The 25,578-nt window shown below is 43.8% G+C and overlaps 1 long non-coding RNA gene across 1 annotated transcript in view; it reads right to left on the bottom strand.

The window, feature by feature from the left end:
• The window catches only part of LOC130368416 (uncharacterized), a 65,676-nt gene extending 43,506 nt beyond the window's left edge, over nucleotides 1–22,170 (bottom strand). Inside the window, exons 1-2 of the long non-coding RNA XR_008892453.1 lie at nucleotides 22,080–22,170; nucleotides 4,119–4,313 (exon numbers count right to left, since the gene is read on the bottom strand). This is a non-coding gene — a long non-coding RNA (uncharacterized LOC130368416). The remainder of the gene's footprint in view (nucleotides 1–4,118; nucleotides 4,314–22,079) is intronic.
• Nucleotides 22,171–25,578: the final 3,408 nt, after the last annotated feature.

The raw sequence follows: 25,578 nt of genomic DNA, 5'->3' as shown, positions 1-25,578 counted from the left end.
AATCTATTCTTCTTATCTACCTCCCTATGGCTCTTGGGAAGGGTGGCGGTAGGAAAAGCGTTATTGAGGAACCCTCACCCTGGCGTCACAAATAGCAAGGGTTAACAAGCACCCTTTAATTACTGCACAGCTACACTCCCCATACCCTACACCCCCCAGGCTATCACAGCAACAGCTAGAGGCAATCTGGTTGAGAAATAATGAGATATCAATGTTTCGACTGTCTGCACTGTCTTTATCAAGCATACAGAGTGACCAGAGTAATGGTATTTATGTGTAGCACATACAAAATCAATTACAAAGTAATTACAAACAATCAAATTGAAAAATAATATAAACAGTGATCCAATGTTGAGAGACATAAGGTACATATGCAAATCAATAAGTGCAATGAAATACAATATGTTTAGTTCTATTACATTTCCATAGCACTAAAGCGATCATGGTGCAACATAATCATAGTTAAATAAGTGTATAAAAGGAAATTAAAAACAATAGAGGAGGTAGGGTTAGATCAAACACTCACCACATGTATTGAAAATCATGGCGGCGCATCTGTAATGCTTTTGTATACAGACGCACGCTACCTCGTAGACAAAGGAAGTGTAGTACGGCCAATCAAGATCAATCATTATGGTAACTAAGAGACCAGAGTCAGATCGAGGTCCACGCACACTCCCTGTGCTTTCGGAACCCTCCGCTGACATATAACTTGTGGGCAGACGGCCAGCATTACTGGCGCATGCGCAAACAAGGTCCCGCAGTCAGCAGATACAGCAAATGTGCAGTGCGGTATAATAGAACAAAGTCTATGTGTAAAGTTAAAGAAGATATCCCATGCAGCAAAGAAAAAAAAAATACCTAGCCATTCCATAGTATATTCACCTACCACCTCTCTGACATGTTTGTGATTTTTTTTTCGGCCCCCATTCACCGGCTATTCAGCTCATAAATTCCAGTTACTTCCTGGTTATGGTGGCTATGCCTGTGATCTCAAAGACTACATTTCCCTGCATGCACTGCTCACATTTCCTGCTCTCAGCTGCCTGAGCAGAGAGCTTGTTACCACCCCTAACTTATGTTAGTCACTCCCACAGCTCTGCTAGCTCACTCCCACATAACACTGAGCTCCAATCATAGCCCTATACAGCAGGGTGGCCACGAGGAAACAAAATGTAATCTCAGTGCTCAGAGAGAGGGACCCTGGAGTTAAAGCTGCAGTTTTACACTGTAAAATCACTCCCTCCCCCTCCTGCTTTACACTGGCACAATCACCTCCCCCCCTTCTCTGCCCTGCACTCCTCTCTCCCCAGTGCTCAGTGTGACTGGTCTACGCTGGCAGCTCCCTCCCCTCCCCCATCTCCTCCGTTCTCAGTGTAAAAACATTAGCAAGGAGAGGGGAGAGAATCAGCCTGTTTGCTGGGGCTGCTATGATCTGAATCAGCCGGCATATAGGCAGTGCTGCTCAGCCAATCACTGCAGAACAGAGGGAGGACAGTGTGAATATTCATCAGAGGGGAGGGGCTAAGGCCAAGCACAGGGAGCTCTCTGCAGCACAGGGGTTTTCTGGGTAATTGTCACGTCACGGCCCCTGGATGCTGCTGATAACAGCCTGAATAGGGGGTCGGAAGTCATGAAAACCTGGAACAGCTGAATTTCCTGTCAGACAGAAGAATGCAGAAAAAGCTTGTTTCTAAGCAGCATTGGTAATGGAAGTGATTTACAAACCTATATAACTTTACCTTCTGCACTAAAAGCTGAACAATTGTTTACTGTGAGACTTGTCCTTTAAGTGCATTTCGCACCATCCAAATACATGCATTTGGATGAGGAAGTCAGTGTGTAACGTGCTGATCGCATGTGCACACCCCATATAGTGTATTGTAATGAATAACAATAAAAATGTGTAAAGAATGGTGAAAGTAAAGTAGTGAAAGTGAGTAGTGAAAGTGAAGAATGAACGTGTGTATGAAATTGTGTACACGAGAAAATATATGTGAAAAAAAGGGGGAGGAGGGAAAAAGAGAATGCTAAGATGAAAACCAACTAATGTGATAGAATGTAAATGTAGTGGATTGTAGGTACCAAGTGCGATATGTGGAAAGAGCCATATAGAACTATTCAAAGAGTAGTGTATGTCCAAAATGTGTGGCTAATACAATTACTCTTTGTTGATATATATATATATATATATATATATATAAACCTGCTGACAAAGGGGGCATGGTTGAGATTATGGACCGCTCTAAGTATTTGTTGGAAGTAAATAGACAACTGTGTGACGAATTTACATACAAACTAACAAGGGACCCCAAACATGAAATTAAGAGAAGAATTAATGTTGTTCTAGTTGAGGCCTCATGTTCTGAAATTATTGATAGACCGTTATTCAACTTTTTGACTGTGCTACACTCTACCACTCGAATGAAATACTTCTTGCCCAAGATACATAAGTCACTAGTAGACTCCCCCCCCGGTAGACTAATTGTCTCCGGACGGGGTTCTCTCACCAGTAATATATCCATCTTTTTGGGCCAAGTATTATGGTCATATGCATATGGGGCACGCTCGTATATCAAAGACACATCAGATTTTTTGTGTAAAATAGAAAACATTGCATTACCCAATGATGTCATACTTGCCTCTTTAGACGTTACCAGTTTGTACACGTCCATTCCACACTGGTTGGGGATCCAGAAGGTTCAATCAGCCATTACACCAGATTTCTCACCCAGCCAAACCACATTTATCATACAACTATTACGTCTTGTATAAGAGTGTAACTACTTCCTGTTTAACAATCATATTTTTTCTTCAAATTGCGGGCACGGCCATGGGGACCAACGTGGTGCCCACTTATGCGAACATGGTCATGACAACGATGGAGGAGGCGTTGATCTATGTATCCCACCATGCCAGGAATATACTGGCATGGTGGAGATATATAGACAACGTCTTCCTCATCTGGATGGGCACTGAGGAGGGATTGTTTACCTTCCTGAGATTTCTTAACAAAATCATATCGCCGACTCCCTAGCCTTCGTGATAAAATAGTAATAACTGATCCACCCATCCAATAGGACAACAAAGGTTTCTTACAGTTCAGAACAAGGGTAGCTACCTTTGCCGCAATTGTATTAACTGTAACCATATGATGAAGGGTCCTAAGTTTTATACATCCTACCACACAGAGGAAATACACAATCAGATGGTACTTAACATGCACCTCAGACCATGTGGTATATGTGTTAACTTGTCCCTGTCACCTACTATATGTAGGTGAAACTGCACTAGATTTCAGAACATGGTTTTTTCAACACATACACGATCCGCAAAAGGCAGATAGACCTACCAGTGACCATACACTTTACTGAAGTAGGCCACAGTGAGCATGATCTCAAATTTGCACTTATAGATCATGTACCCCTGTCGAAAAGAGGGGGAGCAGTAGATTGAAATGCTGTGAGCTCAGATGGATTCACGAATTACGCTCTCTCCACCCATCTTTACTGAAATGTTTATATTTTTTTGATGCATTGCAAACTATCATTAAATAATCAAGCATAATGATATGGTTTTCTGAGACCTTAAAGGGTACCTCTCATCAAATAAACTTTTGATATATTTTAGATTAATGAATGTTGAATAGCTTTCCAATAGCAGTTTGTACACGTCCATTCCACACTGGTTGGGGATCCAGAAGGTTCAATCAGCCATTACACCAGATTTCTCACCCAGCCAAACCACATTTATCATACAACTATTACGTCTGGTATAAGAGTGTAACTACTTCCTGTTTAACAATCATATTTTTTCTTCAAATTGCGGGCACGGCCATGGGGACCAACGTGGTGCCCACTTATGCGAACATGGTCATGACAACGATGGAGGAGGCGTTGATCTATGTATCCCACCATGCCAGGAATATACTGGCATGGTGGAGATATATAGACGACGTCTTCCTCATCTGGATGGGCACTGAGGAGGGATTGTTTACCTTCCTGAGATTTCTTAACAACATTAATGAGCATATTCAATTTACATTGACACACTCTAGGGAGGCTGTACAGTTCCTAGACACTTTGGTTAAAGTACATGAAAACAAACTGGTCACTGACCTGTATACTAAACCTACAGATAGGAACTCCATTCTGAGATTTGAAAGTCACTACCGTCATTCAATGGTGAAATCCCTTCCGTCTAGCCAAATGTTAAGAGCTAGACGGATTATCAGCATTGAGGAGAGAGTTGAACCAGCACTAGATCACATGGTCCACAATTTCACACAGCGTGGATACCCCAAACCTCTTGTTCTGAGGAGTAAAGCACAAACATTGATTAGAACAAGAAATTAATTAATACATCATACTCCACAAAAAAATCCAGGAAAATCCATCAGTTTTGTATGCACCTACAATAATCATTCTAATTACATTTCTCGAATAATCAGCCACCAATGAAAAGCAGTTTTCCACTTATTCCTGAGTTTCAGTCGAACCCTCTGATGGCATATCGCCGACTCCCTAGCCTTCGTGATAAAATAGTAATAACTGATCCACCCATCCAATAGGACAACAAAGGTTTCTTACAGTTCAGAACAAGGGCAGCTACCTTTGCCGCAATTGTATTAACTGTAACCATATGATGAAGGGTCCTAAGTTTTATACATCCTACCACACAGAGGAAATACACAATCAGATGGTACTTAACATGCACCTCAGACCATGTGGTATATGTGTTAACTTGTCCCTGTCACCTACTATATGTAGGTGAAACTGCACTAGATTTCAGAACATGTTTTTTTCAACACATACACGATCCGCAAAAGGCAGATAGACCTACCAGTGACCATACACTTTACTGAAGTAGGCCACAGTGAGCATGATCTCAAATTTGCACTTATAGATCATGTACCCCTGTCGAAAAGAGGGGGAGCAGTAGATTGAAATGCTGTGAGCTCAGATGGATTCACGAATTACGCTCTCTCCACCCATCTTTACTGAAATGTTTATATTTTTTTGATGCGTTGCAAACTATCATTAAATAATCAAGCATTATGATATGGTTTTCTGAGACCTTAACCCCTTAAGGACCAAGGGCGTACAGGTACGCCTTTGCTCCCTGGTACTTAAGGACCAAGGGCGTACCTGTATGCCCGTGGGAATTTCGGTCCCCGCCGCGCGCCGGGCGGGGATCGCGCCGGGGTGACTGCTGATATCTATCAGCAGGCACCCCGCGCAAATGCCCAGGGGGGTCATTAGACCCCCCCATGTCGGCGATCGGCGCAAATCGCAAGTGAATTCACACTTGCGATTTGCGCCGATTCCGGGTCATGCGGGTCTATGGTGACCCGGTGACCCGGAATAGAAGGGGAATCGCGGGTGTCCTAGACACCCACGATCCCCCTGTAGCGATAGGAGTGAGGTGGCAAGGTTGCCACCCTTCCTATCTCTGCTATTGGTGGTCTAGACGCGACCACCAATAGCAGATCGGGGGCAGAGGGGTTTACTTTCGGTTTCCCCGTCCTGCCCTCCCACAATAGGCGGGGCAGGACGGGGAAACCGACAGGGACCGGCGCCGAAGATCCACTTACCCATCGGCGACGGCAGCGGCGACGATCAGCGGCGGCAGCGGGCGACGATCGGCGGAAGAAGAGGACCGCGACGCAGCTCCCTGGATCCAACGGAAGCCGGTGAGTTACTTAGCAACATCTGGAGGGCTACAGTCTGAGACCACTATAGTGGTCTCTAAACTGTAACCCTCCAGATGTTGCAAAACTACAACTCCCAGCATGCCCAGAGAGCTGTTTAGGCTTGCTGGGAGTTGCAGTTTTGCAACAGCTGGAGGTCTACAGTTTGAGACCACTGCAAAGTGATCTCTATACTGTGCACCTCCAGATCTTGCAAAACTACAACTCCCAGCATGCCCAGACAGCAGCTTGCTGTCTGGGCATGCTGGGAGTTGTAGTTTTGCAACATCTGGAGGTCCACAGTTTGGAGACCACTATGCAGTGGTCTCTAAACTATAGCTCTACAGATGTTGCAAAACTGCAACTCCCAGCAAGCCTAAACAGCAAACAGCTGTCTCTGCATGCTGGGAGTTGTAGTTGCGATCCCTCCAGCTGTTGCATAACTACATCTCCCAGCATGCCTTTCGGCGATCAGTACATGCTGGGAGTTGAAGTTTTGCAACAGCTGGAGGCACACTGGTTGGAAAATACTGAGTTAGGTAACTGAAGGTTTTCCAACCAGTGTGCCTCCAGCTGTTGCAAAAGTACAACTCCCAGCATGCACGGTCTGTCAGTACATGCTAGGAGTTGTAGTTTTGAAACAGCTGGAGGTTTGCCCCCCCATGTGAACGTACAGGGTACATTCACACTGGCGGGTTTACAGTAAGTTTTCTGCTTCAAGTTTGGGCTGTGTCAAATTTTTCACCGCAGCGCAAACTCCTAGCAGTAAATTCACTGTAAACCCGCCAGTGTGAATGTACCCTAAAAACACTACTCTACACTACCACATAATAAAGAGTAAAACACAACATATACACCCCCTTACACTGTCCCCCTAATAAAAAATAAAAAACGTATTGTACGGCAGTGTTTCCAAAACAGAGCCTCCAGCTGTTGCAAAACAACAACTCCCAGCATTTACGGACAGCCACTGACTGTCCAGGCATGCTGGGAGTTTAGCAACAGCTGGAGGCACCCTGTTTGGGAATCACTGGCGTAGAATACCCCTATGTCCACCCCTGTGCAATCCCCAATTTAGTCCTCAAATGCGCATGGCGCTCTCTCACTTCGGAGCCCTGTCGTATTTCAAGGAAACAGTTTAGTGCCACATATGGGGTATCTCCGTACTCGGGAGAAATTGCGTTACTAATTTTGGGGGCTTTTTTTCCTTTTACCCCTTATGAAAAAGAAAAGTTGGGGTCTACACCAGCCTGTTAGTGTAAAAAAAATTTTTTTTTACACTAACATGCTGGTGTTGTCCTTTACTTTTTATTTTCACGGGAGGTAAAAGGAAAAAAAGACCCCAAAATTTGTAACGCAATTTCTCCTGAGTACGGAGATACCCCATATGTGGGCGTAAAATGCTCTGCGGACGCACAACAAGGCTCAGGAGTGAGAGCACACCATGTACATTTGAGGCCTAAATTGGTGATTTGCACAGGGGTGGCTGATTTTACAGTGGTTCTGACATAAACACAAAACAATAAATACAGACATGTGACCCCATTTTGGAAACGACACCCCTCACGGAACGTAAGGAGGGGTATAGTGAGCCATAACACCCCACAGGTGTTTGACAAATTTTCATTAAAGTTGGATGGGAAAGTGAAAAAAAAAAAATGTTCTCACTAAAATGCTGGTGTCACCCTAAATTTTTCATTTTCACAAGGGAAAATAAAAAAAAGCCCCCCAAAATTTGTAACCCAATTTCTTCTGAGTAAGAGCATACCCCATATGTGGATGTAAAGTGCTCTATGGGTGCACTACAATGCTCAGAAGAGAAGGAGCGCCATTGGGATTTTGAAAAGAAAATTTGTCCAGAATTGAAGGCCACTTGTGTTTACAAAGCCCCCATGGTACCAGAACAATGGACCCCCCCCATATGTGACCCCATTTTGGAAACTACACCCCTCATGTAATGTAATAAGGGGTACAGTGAGCATTTACGCCCCACAGGTGTCTGACAGATTTTTGGAACAGTGATCCGTGAAAATGAAAAATGTAATTTTCCATTTGCACAGCCCACTGTCCCAAAGATCTGTCAAACGCCAGTGGGGTGTAAATGCTCACTGCACCACTTATTAAATTCTGTGAGGGGTGTAGTTTCCAAAATGGGGTCACATGTGGGGGGTCCACTGTTCTGGCACCACGGGGGGGCTTTGTAAATGCACATGGCCCCTGACGACCATTCCAAACGAATTCTCTTTCCAAAAGCTCAATGGTGCGCCTCCTCTTCTGAGCATTGTAGTTTGCACGTAGTGCACTTCAGGTCCACTTATGGGATACCTCCATACTCAGAAGAGATGGGGTTACAAATTTTGGGGGGTATTTTCTGCTATTAACCCTTGCAAAAATGTGAAATTTGGGGGGAAACACACATTTTAGTGAAAAAAAAATATATTTTTTTTTACATATGCAAAAGTCGTGAAACCCGTGTGGGGTATTAAGGCTCACTTTATTCCTTGTTACATTCCTCAAGGGGTCTAGTTTCCAAAATGGTATGCCATGTGTTTTTTTTTTTTTGCTGTTCTGGCACCATAGGAGCTTCCTAAATGCGACATGCCCCCCGAGCAAAATTTGCTCTCAAAAAGTCAAATATCACTCCTTCTATTTGGAGCATTGTAGTTCGCCCGTAATGCACTTCATGCCAACTCATGGGGTACCTCCATACTCAGAAGAGATGGGGTTACAAATTTTGGGGGGTATTTTCTGCTATTAACCCTTGAAAAAATGTGAAATTTGGGGGGAAACACACATTTTAGTGAAAAAAAAATATTTTTTTTACATATGCAAAAGTCGTGAAACACCTGTGGGGTATTAAGGCTCACTTTATACCTTGTTACGTTCCCCAAGGGGTCTAGTTTCCAAAATGGTATGCCATGTGGGTTATTTTTGCTGTTCTGGCACCATAGGGGCTTCCTAAATGCAACATGCCCCCCAAAAACCATTTCTGAAAAACGTACTCTCCAAAATCCCCTTGTCGCTCCTTCGCTTCTGAGCCCTCTACTGCGCCCGCCGAACACTTTACATAGACATATGAGGTATGTGCTTACTCGAGAGAAATTGGGCTACAAATATAAGTATACATTTTCTCCTTTTACCCCTTGTAAAAATTCAAAAATTGGGTTTACCAGAACATGCGAGTGTAAAAAATAAAGATCGTGAATTTTCTCCTTCACTTTGCTGCTATTCCTGTGAAACACCTAAAGGGTTAAAACACTTACTGATTGTCATTTTGAATACTTTGGGGGGTGTAGTTTTTATAATGGGGTCATTTGTGGGGTATTTCTAATGGAAAGACCCTTCAAATCCACTTCAAACCTGAACTGGTCTCTGAAAAAAAGCGAGGTTCAAAATTTTGTGAAAAATTGGAAAATTGCTGCTGAACTTTGAAGCCCTCTGGTGTCTTCCAAAAGTAAAAACACGTCAATTTTATGATGCAAACATAAAGTAGACATATTGGAAATGTGAATAAAATAAAAAAATATTTTGAATATCCATTTTCCTTACAAGCAGAGAGCTTCAAAGTTAGAAAAATGCAAAATTTTCAAATTTTTCATCAAATTTGGGGATTTTTCACCAAGAAAGGATGCAAGTTACCACAAAATTTTACCACTATGTTAAAGTAGAATATGTCACGAAAAAACAATCTCGGAATCAGATTGATAACTAAAAGCATTCCAGAGTTATTAATGTTTAAAGTGACAGTGGTCAGATGTGCAAAAAACGCTCTGGTCCTAAGGTGTAAAATGGCCTGGTCCTTAAGGGGTTAAAGGGTACCTCTCATCAAATAAACTTTTGATATATTTTAGATTAATGAATGTTGAATAGCTTTCCAATAGCATGTTAATGAAAAATACGCTTCTTTCTATTGTATTTTTCCCGATCAGTCCTGTCAGCAAGCATTTCTGACTTATGCTGGAGTCCTAAACACTCAGAGCTGCCAGCCTGCTTTGTTCACAGCCAAACAGGCTGTGATCAAAGCAGGCTGGCAGCTCTGAGTGTTCTCCTTTGTGAACAAAGCAGACTGGCAGCTCGTAGTGTTTAGGACTCCAGCATGAGTCTGAAATGCTTGCTGCCAGGACTGGTAGGGAGACCCCTAGTGGTCATTTCTTCAAAGTGGAAAATTAAATAGAAAGAAGCATATTTTTTAATAACATGCAATTGTAAAGTTATTCTGCATACATTAATCTATAATATATCAAAAGTTTTTTTGATGAGAGGTACCCTTTAATTGTTTCCTGAATTGCCATGATATAGTTTTACCATCCCACACGGCTCTAGTCACTTTATTTGATTTATATATTTTCATTTCTATCTTTATTTTTCATTTTTATCTTTATTTTAATTTTTTATTCATCTTTTTTTAAACTTTTTTCAACCATTCTGTTCATTAACTACATTCTTTTATCATTAGTATCAGTACTTTACACATTCTTTCTCTTTTGAATAGCATACATATATTGTTTTGCCTATCACACACCATTTATAACCATTAATATTCTTTCACACACAAATTGTCTTTTTCTTTTATATATATATATATATAAATATATATATATATATATATATATTTGTGGTCGGTGCTCATAAGCGTAGCGTCCCTACCTAATCCTAGTACCTTAACAAACTATCAGGCAGTCAGGGGTGTGCCATATACTGTCACGTGTAGGTACACCTGAAATAAATAGAGGGCATACCTGGAACTATGATGTTCCTGAATTATTGAAAGAAGGGATGGGTTTTGGGTGGGACATAACAGGACCCACGGCGTGCCGAGTTAGAGAAGCCACGGGTTCTTATAGCGTGGAAACTCGCCCTTCCCACAAATACAGGCTAACTACGTTAGCCTTCACACTTTTGGTCGTTGCTCATGAGTAGAGATGAGCGAACTTACAGTAAATTCGATTCGTCACGAACTTCTTGGCTCGGCAGTTGATGACTTATTCTGCATAAATTAATTCAGCTTTCAGGTGCTCCCGTGGGCTGGAAAAGGTGGATACAGTCCTAGGAGACTCTTTCCTAGGACTGTATCCACCTTTTCCAGCCCACCGGAGCACCTGAAAGCTGAACTAATTTATGCAGGATAAGTCATCAACTGCCGAGCCGAGAAGTTCGTGACAAATCGAATTTACTGTAAGTTCGCTCATTTCTACTCATAAGCGTAGCGTCCCTACCTAATCCTAGTACCTTAACAAACTATCAGGCAGTCAGGGGTGTGCCATATACTGCACCTGAAATAAATAGACAAATCAACAAAAAATTGTCCAAGTAGTGGATGACATGTGTGCATTCCAACATGTGTTCGAGAACCCAGTGCAAAGCCTGTGCAAATTTATCAAAAATCCAAGGACTACTATGGGATCTGAAAGTGAGTTTCACTGCAAAGAAGTACTGGTCACGCCATTTAAGCCCATGCCCCTTCCACAGTTCCGGATGAATAGGGAGATGTTTGAAGGCGTCCGATATGTCCGCCTTAGAGAGCCATGCGTTGCCCCTCATACTCAGAATTACTGCAATAGCTTTGTTGATAGATGCGTATTTGAGAGCAAATTCCTCGGCAGGAATAAGCGAGTTTAAGCTTGGGGTGGAAGAAGAGTGAGACACGGATAAATCATATATTAACCGCTTTTTATTGGTAAATTTCCCTACCACCAAACCAATGGGACTTACCCTCCACACATCAAAAGGAGGAGTGACAAAAGGACCGATGACAAAGCCCTTGTCCACCTCGCACTTAATCAGCTCATCCGCCGTGACTGGATCTCTCAGGGCAGACCTCAAATTGTCACATTCAAAAGTGACCCCAGGGAGAGCCACAAAACCTGAATGGAATCCCTCTTGTAAGCCCTGCACTAAATAGGAGACAAATTGCCTATCCGGGTGATCTTTCAGAAATACCTGCAAGGACAGTACCTCCACCACTGCTAGTCACGCCCTATTTTTTTGCGGGCAAGCATTTTTAGGGTGTGCCCTGAAACAGACGTGTAACAGTCTGCATTGGTGGTAGTTACAGACTGAATAGTTATAATTATTACAAATCTGTGACTTGCCTAAATATTTGATAGGCCTGCCAAGCCTATCAGTAATACCGGATGCTTTGGGACCTTTCATTGTAGCAGTGGAGGAGGATGTCCCTGGAGTAGCCTTATCTGATGCTTCACTGACACTGCAACACCAATCCGTGGTGTGGGCTATGGACTGACACTTAGCACAGACCGGAGCTTTTGAACCTGCAAAATGGTTACAAAAGATTTCCGTATCAATCAAGGCCAAATTCATGGTATAACCGAACTGCGCCAGGGCCGCTGCTGCTTTGGCCGAAAACGATCTGTGACAATCGTAAAAGATGTTGCCACCATACTTGTGCGACTCTTCAGTCACCTTGTACAAATACATGTCCAATTCTTCTCTCCTGTGTGGTTTCACAGAACAGATAATGTCTCTATAAATGGCGAAAGCCATGCTGAACTCTGCTAAGGTTAGCTTCCGGCTGAGCCTCACGTCCTTGGCTTTTAGTATCACTGACACCTCCCCGCAAGCAATAGTCTTATTCTCTATGATGTCATTAGTTGCAATGAGAAGAGATGCCAAATTGACGTCCTTACCCTCAATAATATCTTTTTTCAAATTCGCCGGGATAAAGTGTGATGGAGCCATATTGAGACCTACTGGCACAAGCGCAGACTGTTGCTGTACCATCAGGGTTGCTGGAACTGACGAAGTGTTAGCCCTATTTTCCAGGTTGTCCAACCTGGAGGACAGGGAGTTCACCAAGGTATGGAGCTGCATTATGAATGTATTCAATGTCTGCATTGAAACGGCCCCTGAACTAGAGCCCGCCTGATCACTGGGCCCTGTCTGGACCTAAATCAGTAACCGGTAAATTTCAGCTTTATGGGCTGTGGCTGGGAATGGAATGCCCCTGTGCACCAGCTCTGCCGTCAGATTCGGGATGGTCCAGCTGCGACAACACTGCTAGGACATGCTACCATATTCGGATGTCCTAGCAGTGTTGGCAAGCATAGAGCCAGCGTCTTCAATATCCGAGGCATGCGATATCCTAACAACAAACATAACAATTACCTTGTGCCCCCATACCATAACCGAGCCAGCCCTAACCTTTACTATAAACATGATGAAACCAGCCATACAACAAGATTGAAAGTGACTTACCCTAACTACTTCTGCCACCAACCTAGAAATGCTGGCGACTCACAGACACTTCTCAAGTCTTCTTTGTTGACGTATTCTCACATACAGATGACTGTTGGGGGGGGGCGGGGACACATACCGGGGGGGGTACAAAGACGACAGCAGCAGCCGATGTTTCAACTCTTGGAGACCCCAGAATTGATCTCGAATGTCATCAATCTCACTGAAGTACAGTTAGATCCGGACACTGTTTCACTCCGTTCAAACCCGAGCAGTACGAAATAGATGTGGCTAAGGCCGTCAGAGACATGAATCTGTATAAGTTTTTCTCAAATAAAATTGAGCACGAGCATGAGAAATGTCCAGGAGATGTACCAGCCATTATCGGCCTGTTAGGATTTTTACAGACAGAGTTCTCTAGCACTGAATTAGATTGTGTTGAAATGATGACTAGTGGATTTGAAGATTCTCACACGACTCCGACCAGTGTATTCAGTTTCACTGAAGACAGGTTTAAGAAAGGAAATAGATCCAGGTTTACTCCCCCTCTTCAGCAGGGGGGTCACCTTGATCTGTTCCAGAGGGTGGTCGTGAGTGATGTGAAGTCCATCTTGTATCCTCAGCCAATACCTAATTTATTCAGGTAGAACTGAAAGCATTGAAAATATTTAAGTTGCAAGAAGATCTGCTGGTGGTTAAAGCTGACAAGGGGGGTAGTGTGGTAGTTATGTCTAAGGAGATGTACAGTGATGAGGCCGAGAGGCAACTATTTGACACCACCACCAATACCCCCCTTGCCAGTGATCCCACCTTCAAGATATTAACTAATTTAAAGTCTATGCTGCATAAGTTTGTATTAGAGGGTATTCTGTCTAGAAGAAGTGCAGAGAAACTGATTCCGGAGTGCCTGAAACCAGCCCGATGGCACTATCTCCCAAAGGTGCATAAGTCGCTGAGCCGTCCCCCAGGCCACCCTATTGTGGCAGGGGTCGGCTCAGTGACTGAGCACCTTTCTCATTACTTAGATTTGCTCCTCCATCCCCTCCTCCCGGCGATACCTGCTTACATCAAAGATACTGGTCATCTTCTTCTGATCCTGGGCGACATGCATTGGCAGGAGGACTGTAGCTTGTGCTCTATTGATATTGTCAGCCTGTACACACGCATCACTCACGATGTGGGTGTACAGGCTGTCATCGAATCACTGAGAAAAACAGATAGCTCTGACAAATATATCGGTTTCGTAGGTGAGGCTTTGAGATTTATCCTTACCAATAGTACTTTCAAATACGAGGAGCAGTGGTACAGGCAGGACACCGGGACCCCGATAGGGACACCGGTGTCCTGCACGTACGCTAATTTATTTCTACCTGTTTTTGAGGATAAATACATGTACTCTATGTCCAATCCTTACATCAGGTTAATCAAGTTATACCTCCGCTTTGTGGACGACATATTGTTGGTGTGGTCTGGTCCTCGGGACCAATTTAGTACCTTTGTCCAGTACCTTAATAAAACCAACACAATGAAGATGTCGTTCACTGAACAATTTGGAGGAGGGACACTTGAGTTCTTAGATGTGAGGTTGATTATAGAGAATAATACACTAATCAGTGAGGGCTATAGAAAGAGTATTGCTAAAAACACTATTCTGCACTTCAAGAGCTCTCACCCATACTCGGTCAAAAAGGGAAATCCTTAGAGCCAGTTCGTCCGCTTGAAACGTAATAACACCACTGAAGACCAGTACCAGGTCCAAGCTGACGAACTGGAAATAAGACTAAAAGAGAGAGGGTACCCGATGTCTCTGATATAGTCCGGCAGACAAAAAGCTGATGCCAGAGGAAGGCAGAACTTGTTCACACATAACGGTAAAACCGCTACGTGTACAGAAACTCGTAGGTTCGCATGCACATTTGATAATACTCCGGTTAACAAGATTGTGGAACGTGCCATCAGACGCAACTGGTATCTACTGGAAGCAGATAATGAGCTGAAATCTATAGCTGAAAGAAAGCTTTGGTGGCTTACCGGAAGAATCGCACAATCGGCGATCGTTTAAAATCCAATGTGAATGCGAACCGGAATAAGAGCAAAGATAGAGATACCTGGCTAAAAGACTTAGTCCTGCAAGATAATTACCCCTGTAAAAATGAAAATTTTTGTAAGTACAATTTAGCTCCTAAGGTATTACGAGTAGGATTGGTGACACGTTGTCCAAGATTTGATTACATGCCGGGCAAAAGGTGTAGTGTATGTCATGTTCTGCCCCTGTGGTTTCTTTTTCATTGGAAAGACCATTAGACAGTTACAGATCCGGATGAGGGAACATTTTTACTCTTTCCGTACTGGTAAAGGGGCTCCTCGCCTCATTAACCATGTGAGGGAAAACCACAATGGCAGATATGAAGAGCTGCGCTTTGCTGGACTTGAAAAGGTTAAAGCAGCCCCGGGAATCAGTGCAGACAGACACTTGCTTAGAAGAGAAATGCAGTGTATTTTGAGAACCGAAGCTACAGGAGTGTTGGGGTTAAATGATAAGGTGGATATGTCTGTGTGCTTTTAAATAACACCAATGGCAATGAGTTTGTAGATTACTTTTTGCATTTTAAGTGAGTAACTTACCTGCTTCTAGGTCCGCCCTCAGGGTTACGATTTTAGTCACATGGTGTTTTCAGTTGGAACATGGTGATAAGTCAATGTGATTGCACACCTGTATTTAATCCTTGTGTACTCCCCATGAAGTTGAGGCCAGACGAAGCAGGTAACCCGTGCGAAACATCGGCTGCTGCTGTCGCCTTTGTACCCCCCCGGTATGTGTCCACCCCCTCCCCAACAGTCATCTGTATGTGAGTATACGTCAATAAAGAAGACTTGATAAGTATCGGTGAGTCACCAGCATTTCTTGTTTCCTTTGAAAATTGTTTGCATCTGCCTGTTATGTTAGAGCACCACCGTATCCTACTGGGTGAACAGTACTCCTACACTGCAAAAAAGACATTCCTTTTCACAGAGCTAGCAGTGCAGGTTCTGTCTTGATATCTTGGATTCTTTCGGGGGGAATGGTGAGGTCTGAAGTGTCATCCACATTAAAAGGAGATAACTTAATCGAATAAGAGACCTTTGTATCTTGCCGAGAGAACTTCTGGATAAAAGAAAGATGGCTGTCTGGGGTCCATGGGAATGGCTGTAGTCAACAACCGGTCATCAGAGAAGAGATGACTTATGGGATAAAGGTTTCTCCCTGACTCTTCATGGCTCCCCCCTTCAGGTACCTCTAGGAACTTCTGTGATGCTTCCCTCTATGAACCTCCGATAATGAGCTTTCTTTCCTGTTTCATTCAACCAAGTTTTAACCTGTTTTCCTATTAAAAACTCCACCCAACTAAATATAATGTCAACCAATGATGACTGGTGGGTGTTAACTATGTATATCAAGGTCTAGTTACATGACATCACTGTTAAACATTAATTTGCTATAATTGTGTTAGAGATGCAAAAGATTATTGTGGCCACCTTATCACCTGTATACACATAGGGGGACAAGACAATGGCATAGATGTTTCTCGGGCACCTCAAATAGATCGCCAGAGATATAGATGAATAGAATGCAAATACAACACATTGTTGAACACATACACACACCTGCATCCAGGTGTACAGAGCAGACCCCCATGGGAGTAAGAATAACAGACAATGAGTTTCATTCTCCAGGAGATTTTTCATTGGAGAATTTTCACACATTCAGTTTTTCCCCAGAGACTTTGGTCAATTGGTATGGGGCCTTATGAGAATGTTTACAAAATGGATGCCGGACACATAGCCATATTGTATAATTCCTATATCTTTCATATTATAGCATTTGATAATTATCGGTACCAGAAAGTCTGACAGAAGCCATGACAGACCTCTGATATAATCGTGACATTGTGTCATGTGTGAAAAAACATACATATCAGTGACAAGTGATATACAATGTGGGAAGACCTCGAGAGCCCAAAGATGTGTTGGGCTGGCGACTGCTAGACAACGATTTACCCAAAGCCGTGATCGGTAAAGAGACAAAAGTATAACTACCTGCGGACCAGTAGATCAAGAACCTTGAACCTGTAAGGAAACAACACATAACCTGAAATTACCTGCCTATGCTAACTCCTATGACAAGCCAGGAGTAATGCCACCACCTACCTACACAAACTGAGAGCCTACTTCAACTTGATGGACATATGTCTTTTTTCGACCGTACTAACTATGTAACTATGTAACCAGCTGGCGATGAATGATGACAGAAAGAACTGCAAGCCAATCCCTTGACCTAGAATCTGACCTGTAAGGTAACCAAAACCCGATGAGACCCAGAACATGAACCTGACCCTGCCTTGATGAACCGCACTCAACTAAGATCCTAAACTGCTACCTTGTCACAACAGCGGACTAGCACCGTATCACCTGACACTGTGGTAGAGCAGCACCTAAGCAACCCACAACCTGTAGAAATATGTTAAAGTGCAGAGGCTAAATTATAAAACAGTTTGGGAAGAGAACCCAAAGACGTGATGGGTAACCCATATACCGCTATATGGAAATTAACAATATTCAAATAGAAGCACCAAGGATAGATGCACGGTCCGGCGTCACCTGCTGCCAACCTCAACTGTTGCTGAAAAACCTTAAAGACAGTACAGATAGCAATTTATCTCATGAACCTATGAAAATCTATGTGCTGGACTCTGGGACGTCTGAGAAACAAACTCTTGCAACTTCAAAAAACCCTCTGGTAGGCTACCGATACTAAGAACACCGGTGGACACTATAGACAATAAAACTGAGTTATAACTCAACTATGCGGAACTCACTTAGACACCAGGATGGGCTGTGGGTCCTTTGCAATCAACACAGGGGCTGCTGCTTCAGGTTACTATCTACTGGGGATTACCTACCTGGGGTATCTACCTATTGGACGCATGAGCTACCTGGGGGCATTATTTACTGGAGGTACTAACTACTGGGGCACTACTAACTTATGGTACTTCCTACTAAGGGCATTACCTACCTGGGGGGCACTTTTAACCGGGGACATTATTTGCTGGGGGTATTACCTACCTTGGGCACTATCTACTGGGGCATTACCTATTACATACCTACTGGGGGCATTAACTACAACCTATCTGGGGGCATGACCTACTGCATACCTACTGGAACATTACTTACCTGGGAGCATTATTGGGGGCATTACCTACTAGGGGCATTATCGACCTACTGTGGGGGGGGGGGTTCTAACTTATAGGGGGATTTCCTACCTACCTACTGGGGCCGCTACTTAATAGGGGAGGGGAAATAACCTACCCACCACCACCCTATCCCCCTACCCTTTCCCCCAACACACTTAACTGCTTCCTTATACTATTCATTCATTCATTATTTGGGGCACTTAGGGTAGGGAACATGTGGGAAATGTGCTGAAAAATTATGGAGCCTAATATGTTTGTTGTTTGGCAGATTCTGTGGAGACGAGTCATGTTTGGAAGAAGACTTCATGATGGTCTAAACAAAACAGGGAAGTAAAGGAAAGAGAACGACTCCAAGAAGATGCCTCCTGTGAGTCAGCAGATGTAACTGCACTGTAATCACTTATACGGTCTGCAAAGCCTGTGTAGAGCCCGGGTCATTACTATGTGGGCTTTGTATGGGGGGGGATATTGGTCTATGTTCAATGGTTTTTCAATCACTATGTGGTGGTAATCGTAGTGGTCATGGTATTGTGGTATTATTTTCACTTTTATACTGGTATTATTATTGGTAATATTGGTCTCAGTATACAGGATTTAGTCAGTAACAGTATGATGGTAATATACATCCAAAAAGCAAAATCACAGCACAACTCCAGGGATCCAGTCTTTCAAATCAAGGCTGAAATTTTATTGCACTATGTAACAAACAGTGCAACGTATCGGCATACAATGCTTTTATCAAGCATTGATAAAGGCATTGTATGCTGAAATGTCGCACTGTTTGTTACATGGTGCAATAAAATTTCAGCCCTAATTTGAAAGACTGGATCCCTGGAGTTGTGCTGTGATTTTGCTTTTTGGATGTATATTGCTGTTCCAGCCTGGCAAGCTGGCTTGTCGCTTGCACAACACAGGACGGGGTTAATATTGCTTGCCTTCCCTTTGGATTGCAGCATAATGGTAATATTTATAGTGATAATATTCCTCCTTGTATACTGGTAATATAGGTAATATTGGTCTCAGTATACAGAATTTGTTCAGTAACAATATGATGGTAATATGTTTGGTGCTAATATTCCTCCCTGTATACTGGTATTATTGGTAATATTGGTCTCAGTATACTGGATTTGGTCAGTATCAGTATGGCGGCAATATGTGCTATTTCTTCCTTAATGCAAACATGGAAGAAATAAAAAAACGGAGCACTCACACTACTGCTGGAGGTCTTCAATTCAGGCTGTATTCACGGAGGTCCCGGCATAGGTGACCTCTGCAGGGAGATGCAGATGGAATAGGGGGGAAGCTAGAACCGAGCTTCCCCCCTATTCCATCTGCGTCTCCCTGCAGAGGTCACCTATGCCGGGACCTCCGTGAATACAGCCTGAATTGAAGACCTCCAGCAGTAGTGTGAGTGCTCCGTTTTCAATTTCTTCCATGTTTGCAATATCTATTTGAGCTTTATACGTGATGCACCATCAGTAACACACGCCGGGTAATTGACCTCCTCTCCTTCCACCTAGATATATATGTGTAGCTTTCCATTGCCGATGCCAATTTTTTTTCACTACCCTTTTTTCTGTGCTTTTTTCTGTGGTTAGACTATTTCTTCCTTACTTTCTCTATGAACTAAAGGTCTCTTCTTTTTCTTGTCCTGTGTTTTAAAATATTTTTTATATAGATGATGGGTAAAATAGAGGCAGGCACTGGGGGCAGACTAGGTGGTGGGCCACGTGAGGGTAGGCCAAGCCTTGAACCATGTAAGGAGCCCCAAAATTTCTGATGGCAGTACTGCGCTGCACCTCCGGTATCCAAGTCTACTACTATTGCCCAATAATTGCCTTTCAAAGTCGCTTGTTACTGAGTAACTGTAAAAAGAGGGGGAGTGTCTCACAGTCCAGGTGCAATCCCCAAGCTGCTGCAGCATCTCATCACGCCCTATTAAATTCAGATGTCTGAACCAAGTACCATTGACCAACCGGGCACCAACGCTCCTGCACCTCCTGTGGCAAGGGACTCACCTGCTCTGGCGACCAGCACCATATCTCCTTCCACCGCCAACAACCCGAGTGTTCCGGCAACCCCCCCGGTATTCATGGGAAATCCTGTACTCCCTACAATATAGACCCCTTTACCCAGAGGGATTTTAAGGAAAGAATCCAGAGCCTGTTTGTCTTTTACTCTTTTCCTCCTAATCAACAGGTGCCACTGCTCACAGGGCAACTACAGGGAACGGCATTAGAGGAAGTCCACACCTGGCCAACATCCGAGAAGGCGACTGTGGAGCAGAATTTTGGAGGGCTGTACCAGGTATTTGAGTACCATTCTCCATCAGAGGTACGTCTCTGACTTTATGAAAGGCGACAAAAGCCAGGTGAGACTCTGAGAGCGTATGCTGTGGCCCTACAGAATGCCATAGAGACTGTCCAGAAGTTAGATGGTACAACTCCTGAGCAGGGAAATAAAGTGTTAATGGACAGGTTTCTTGATGGAGCTCATAACAAATGAGATAAGAGACTCTCCTAGGACTGTATCCACCTTTTCCAGACCACCGGAGCACCTGAAAGCTGAACTAATTTATGCAGGCTAAAGTCAGCAACCACCAAGCCACAAGGTTCGTGCAGTAACTTCGCTCATCTCTACTCCTCGAGTCAAGAGATGTTGTGACTGAAGTCTGGTGGCCCGACAGCGAGCGGCTCAAGTCGCCGGTGGATCCAGCACTGGTCCCTCAGAACACTAGTGGGTGCAGCTCCAGGTAGTGGACGCCACTACCCCTCCAGACCAGATTAATGGAGTTGTGAATATAGCGAAGAGGTATCATGAATCCTTCAGTAAGCACCCAATGGACTTTGGGAAAACGTCAATGATTCAGCACTGCATCTTCCGCCTATCAAAGAGAGACACCATCTGGTCGCGACAGGCATGAATCAAAATGTAAAGAAGATGCTTGCTGAAATGAAGGAAGTAGACATGATTCAACAAAGCCAAAGTCCCTGGGCGGCACCACTTGTCCTAGTCAAAAAGAAAGATGGAACTATCTGTTTCTGTGTCGACTACAGGAAACTAAACAATTTTACTCACAAGGACGCTTATCCCTTGCCATGAATTGAGGAGTCGCTTACTGCCCTTGGGTCTGCTGCCTACTTCTCCACCCTGGACTTAACCAGCAGATATTGGCAAGTGCCAATAGCCCAGGAGGATCGGGAGAAGACCACCTTCGTGACACCTATGGTTTTTTCGAGTTCAAAGGTATGCCATTTGGTCTGTGCAATGCGTCTGGAAGCCATGGTCCGCATGAACTCTGACGTCAGACGCTGAAAACACGATGCTCTGCATTCACTTCCTCAATTCCATTGGGTTGCATAATCCGGGTCCTGCGCCGTCAGGACCAGCCACCACGAAGTTCTGCATTCATCTCCTCGATTCATCGGGCGGTATTACCCGGGCCCTGTGCTGTCAGGACCAGCCGCCACCTGTGCATGCCAGCACATATTCCTGCAAGTATATCTGCAGCTCAGCAAGTAATTGCCGACCACAAAGAACTGGTAATAGATCAACATTTATTGCATCACTTGTTATAGCCTACAGTTATATTGAAAATCTGACCAGAGACAATATAACAATATTATAGCAATCGTTGGGAAAAAAAACAATCACATAGCCCTGTGCAGGATGTTTTCATTAATGCCCCATGAACTATTTTGTTTTTTCTAACCAAGGCCCTTTAGGCCATTTCATTTACATCTGCCCTCCAGGATGTTATGCCGAGGGCGACTTTACTCTAGAGGGGGAGCCTGTGGTGACCCAGTACAGAATCACGTGTTCTTCTGTACTCCTGCCAACCCTGTGTGGCAGATGCTGCTTCAATGTCCGTCTTGGGCCCACACTCCTTAGAACTCTCCATAATGTACTAAATAATGTAATGTTACATAAGGGTTAATGTATTGTATTTTCTATGCACTTGTTACCTTAAGGAACCTGTTGTCAAGGACCTTGTTGTTAAGGGGAGTATGCAGTGGTTAACACGTGACTTATCTGGCCAATGGGATCTCTGTAAATTCCTCCCATATACAGTGAGGTCAGAGTTCAACTCGCTCTCTTAGTTCTGTGCATGCTGAGGTACAGTTTGGTGAGGAGTGAATTCTGTCTGTGAGGTGGATCTGAAAGGAGTCCTGCTAGTCCTGCAACCATTTATCAACTACAAGTTAACCCCACTACCCAGGTGAAAGTCAAAGCCTTGCGGTAAGCCTACAGTCTCGGGGATTACTTCAGTTAGTCAAGTCCAAGTCCCTAAAGTATAGCGTGGGCTGTATACCAGTCAAGTAAATTATACACAGCACAATGAACTATAAGTCCCAGCAAGCCGATAAGCTTCCCTAAGTTCACCCTACAACTCCTTCATGCTATTCGGAGCTGTAACGGATTGTACAATCTTTCCAACCTCAGTAAAGCATACCAGTTCTCCGTAACCTTGCGTCGGAGTGATTATTTGCCCCATGTCTGGCACAGGTGAAGCTGGCCTACATAGTGGTGTATAGGCCAACCAAGCCCTGGTGTCACGATAAGGTTAATTACACATTAACCCGTCCGACACCACACAATCCTTCTAGCAAAATGATTAAGGGACACATGAAACCAGACTATAGCTCTTTGGCAGTGCATACCAGTGTAATAAATACCAGTGAAATTAATAAATGTCATGGTGCCCGCAGCTCCACTTTTTGGCTGAGTTTATTCACCTCCTACTTCTGCCACCTGCTTCTGCCCAGACCACATTTGAATACGCTCACCTGCATCTTTTCTATGCCTCTGCCACCAGTACAGCCAATTTACACAGGTTTTTATTATCTGCTTTGTTTACTAAAATTTAACATCTCCCAGCCCACAATTTTTCCTTGTAAACTCAATTGGGGTTGATCCACAGAACTGCCAGTTTTAGATTCTGCTATCAGACGACACTGAGTCAGAATGTGGAAAGAAAGTGCAGACTCGGCCATTTTCCCCCCCCCTCATTTACTAAACAGACAATTTTATCTGACACATTTCCCCATAGAAACAGGAACTACGAACATATTTAGCAAAGTTCATTATTAATAAAATATAACTTCATGTTTTACATTTTTTTAAGTTATTGTTTTCATAAAAAGAACCATGATTAATAAATAAAGGTTAGAGGAATAACAATTGTCACAATAAAATATACATAAAAATGAAGAACATAGGCAATAAAACCTCTGGAGGTAGGTATTAAGAAACCAGAAGGAACGTGGCATTTACATAATTTTGTGTACGGTTTGCGCACTTTCACATTTCTTGGTGACATTTGCATGAGTCACATAAAACTCCTGCAGGTTTATATGGGGTGCTTCATAATACATTTGTTTACATTCTCAATAAAATCCAAATCATTTACTGCATTTGTTTTTCCAATTGGTGGGACACACAAAGTGCTTGTTGTAAAATATTATAACTATGAATTTTAACAAGCAAAGAATTTCCCATTACATATTCACAGCTAGGTCTGTTCTAATTGATGGTATATTTGTGTAAGTCTTCTACGTCTTTACACTTAAATAGGCACTCCCATCAGAGTGTCCATAAGTTTTAACACAATATGCATGGAAAACATTTTCTTAAAGGGGCATTCCGTCCTTATACATCTTATCCCCTATCCAAAGGATAATGGATAAGATGTATGATCGCAGGGGTTTCCGACACCGGGACCCCTGTAATCTTGGTGCAGCCCCCGGCGCTGTCTCCGAGACGTGACGTCACGGCCACGCCCCCTCCATTCATGCCTATGGGAGGGGGCATGACGGCAATCACGCATCCTTCCATAGGCATGCATGGAGGAGACGTGACGTGACGTCACGAGGGGTATGGCCGTGACATCATGCCTCGGAGGCAGTGACCGGCACAGAATGCCGGGGACTGCACAGAATGCCGGGGACTGCACAGAAATCGTGGGGGTCCCAGCGGCGGGACCCCTGCGATCAGACATCTTATCCCCTATGCTTTGGATGGGGGATAAGATGTATAAGGCTGGAATACCCCCTTTGAATTGTTTGGTGATGAGGGATGGTGAGGATAAATATTTTACCATATATAAGGCATTGCCTTATGGGGGAATCTACTGCTTGGCTCCCGTTAAATAAATGTACGCTTTCAATCTAATACTGCAATCACAATATGGTATTAAAGATGGACATTCACACCTCATGTCTATAAGGATTCATAAGGCTATATCTACCTGGTGATCTCATGCATTTGTGTGCAGACATATAGCAGTGTGAACTCACCTGTCATATGAGGGCAATGAGTGCTGCATACACATAAAGCTGTGCACCCAATCAAACTAATGAATCAGGGAGAAGGGCCTATTTAAAAGAGATGACCAAGAACCCAATGATCACTCTGAGCTCCAAAGATCCTGTGTGCAGATGAGAGAAACTTCAAGAAGGTCAACCATTACTGCAACTTTCCACAATCAGGGCTTTGTTGCAGAGTGGTCAGAAAAAAAGCATCTCCTCTGTAAAAGATATATGAAAGCTGCCTGGAGTTTGCAAAAAAAGCACCTAAAGAACTCTCAGACTGCGAGAAAGAAGATTATCTGGTCTTGAACCTTTTGACATCAATTCTAAATGACATGTCTGGAGAAAACCAGACGCTGCTCATCACCTGCACAATACCATTCCTACATTAGTATTGGGCAGGTGATTATTGAGTAAAGGGTCTGAAAACTTATTTTGTTTTATTTTAGCTCGAGATCTACCTAGTGCCCCTAGCATCCTTGGCGAGGTGTTGTACCAGTGCCCACCCCCCAATATACACACATAATCTTTCCCTCTGCCTTCACAACCCCCTAGGTAGGTAGGTAGCTAGGTAAGTAGCTAACAAGGTAGGTAGGTAGCCAAGTAGCTAGGTATGTAAGTAGGTAAGCATCAGGTAGATAGATAGGTTGTAAGACTCACGGCAGAAGGCTGAAACACACACAGTAGTAGTGGATCCACTTGACCTGTGTGGTAGATGACGTGGGCTGTGCCAGGGAGCGGAGTCTAAGGTGCCGCTGGTTTTGACCAGAGCCCGCAGCAAAGCGGGATGGTCTTGCTGCGGCAGGCGGCACCCAGGTCGCTACCCCTGGTATGACTCGACCACACAGGCAGCTGGGGAGGTACAAGGCACATGAGAAATACGGCAAGTAATGGTCTGGATTGCTGAAGGTCAGGGCAGGAGACACAGGTGCGAAGTCAGGAACGTAGCAGGAGGTCAATAGGCAGGCAGCACAGGAGCAAGGTCAGGTCACGGAACAATGGGGTAAGGAACATGCAAGGCAAGATACAGAATAGCTTTCACTAGGGCACAAAGGCAACCAAAGATCCGGCAGGGGTTAGTGGGAGGTGCTGATACTTATAGGATAGGTGCAGGTGTAAGTAATAATTACCGGCCCTTTAAATCTAAGAGATTCGG

Source organism: Hyla sarda, chromosome 4 (assembly GCF_029499605.1).
Source record: "Hyla sarda isolate aHylSar1 chromosome 4, aHylSar1.hap1, whole genome shotgun sequence".
NCBI classification, from domain to species: Eukaryota; Metazoa; Chordata; class Amphibia; order Anura; family Hylidae; genus Hyla; species Hyla sarda.
The sequence above is the reverse complement of the archived record's forward strand: the minus strand, read 5'-3'. Positions and strand labels throughout refer to the sequence as shown.